The 1,971-nt window shown below is 43.0% G+C and overlaps 1 long non-coding RNA gene across 1 annotated transcript; it reads right to left on the reverse strand.

Moving 5' to 3' along the window:
* Positions 1 to 593: 593 nt before the first annotated feature.
* On the reverse strand, positions 594 to 1,346 carry LOC147964608 (uncharacterized). The gene is made up of 2 exons (XR_015609416.1): positions 854 to 1,346; positions 594 to 766 (listed from the first exon to the last, which is right to left on the reverse strand). It is a non-coding gene; the product is annotated as an uncharacterized LOC147964608 (long non-coding RNA).
* Positions 1,347 to 1,971: the final 625 nt, after the last annotated feature.

Consider the following 1,971-nt stretch of genomic DNA (forward strand, 5'->3'; position numbering starts at 1 on the left):
GTACATTGTTGAACCTTTTCCTTTTCTAATAAATGGGCTGTGGGGTCTTACCCCACAATAAATATTAAAAATAATAATAAGAAGACCAATGTTATGCCACAAATTCACAGAAACAAGGACGCGCCTTGGTGGAATTAAAGACAACCTCGAAAATAAACTCAAGCTAAACCCTGGAATTGAGCTCCCAGTTTGTTCAGAAATAATTGAACTTGGAAATAGGCTATTGAATGAAGAGATTAACTACAACAAAGTGGAGCGAAAAGAAGACCACTCGAGGATCTTTCATAGTTTGAACTCCGAACAACATCTGAACAAAGACGAGCAAAAATATTCGATGACCAAGCCTGGCTGCGTATGCTACGGACGAAGACAAATTTTTGAGCTGCCTCACTTTGGGACAATGACTACGCGTCCGAGTCGGTGCTTGGGGACAACAACACCCCCACGAACCTCACATGTTCAGTTTTCATGTGTGCATATAAATATACTTACATTCTTTTTTATTTTCACTCACTAATTATTATCTACAGTACCTTATACTTCAAAACAGAATCACATGTTTTTCCATGATTTCAAGGGAAAATGGGAAAACATTTTTCACTAACAAGCATTCCCTTAATTACATTATATTGGTTCAACCGCACAAACAGAGGAACCGGTTACGAAAAAAGTATATGACAAAGTCCGAAAAAGGGAAAAGGGGACCTTCGAAGAATGCCGGCGATGTGTAGGATGCATCTGGCGCTCAAGGGGAAGAAAGCATCTCCTGCACGAACGTTGACTAAAGATGGATCACACTTTGGATGGATCAAAGCTGACTACGGGAGACGAAATCCACGCCCACATCACCTACACGAACGCTGACCGCAACACCGCGTAGATCGATGATCTCGCCTCCTCCCTTGCGCAGCTCGAGCGTGGACCCTACTACCCCTCCATCGCTATTTACCAGCCTAGCAGACGGAGGATGCACATGAGGAGAAAAAACAGCCGCCGTCGAAGGTCACACTGTGGCTGCAACGACGAATCGAGCCGTGGGGCACCCTGTGGCTGCAACAGAGAATCGAGTTGTGGGGGTGGCTGTAGGTGGGGACGAGCAAGCTCAAGGCACAGAATCAAGGAAGAAAGCTGATGGGAGCTATTCGGCGCCGGCGGCAGAAATGTTGGATTGACCGGAGAGAGTAGGGAAGACTAAAAGAGAGAAAGGGGATCGGGCAAGAGGAACATGTCACTGTGTGAAAGTGTTAAGGGGAAAGGGGAATGTTTTTAGGGTGCGTAGGAAAGATGTGTGGTCGCTATGTCCATCTGCATGGGCCTTTTTTGGTATAAATCCCATAATATTTCACCAGCAGAAGAAATGAACTTTTATAAAAATAAGACAGAAAAATTCTACTCAGAAGTCGAGAAGACTACATACAAAGGATGGCGAACAATTAGCATTGTGGGAACCAGTGATGTTCTGTACATGTATTTTACTATGCACAATGCATTTCTAATGAAAAAAATTATGGGCGATGTTTCTTTTCTAGAAAGAGGATAGTCGAACTATGGATGATGTTTCTTTTGTAAAAAGTGGACAGTCTGAGAGCAAACTAGGTTAATGTGATACAAGCGACTATTTGATACCGCTAAGCGAGTTTTATTCCACTTATGGTCCTTAAGGAAAAATCCGAAGCAGAGTTTGGTACACGGCACGCCCAACAAGTGGTTCTACCATAGAACGACCAATACTATCCAATCCTATTTTAATTGAGCTCGTGTGTCAGGGACGGATCAAGTGAGAGTGTCGTGGGTGCCACGACACCCTTCCAAAATTATAAAATAAAATTTACTATATAATTAACAATAAATACCCATTGTTGCTATTTTCAGACTATTGTTGAGATTACGACGATGTTTAATGCAAACTTTGAGCGGTGACCCCCAAGCCCATTATTCTAGGTCCGTCACTACCGTGTGTCTCAACTTTAC

The sequence above is a fragment of the Triticum urartu genome, chromosome 6A (assembly GCF_056163025.1).
Source record: "Triticum urartu cultivar PI428250 chromosome 6A, HENAU_Tu73, whole genome shotgun sequence".
NCBI classification, from domain to species: domain Eukaryota; kingdom Viridiplantae; phylum Streptophyta; class Magnoliopsida; order Poales; family Poaceae; genus Triticum; species Triticum urartu.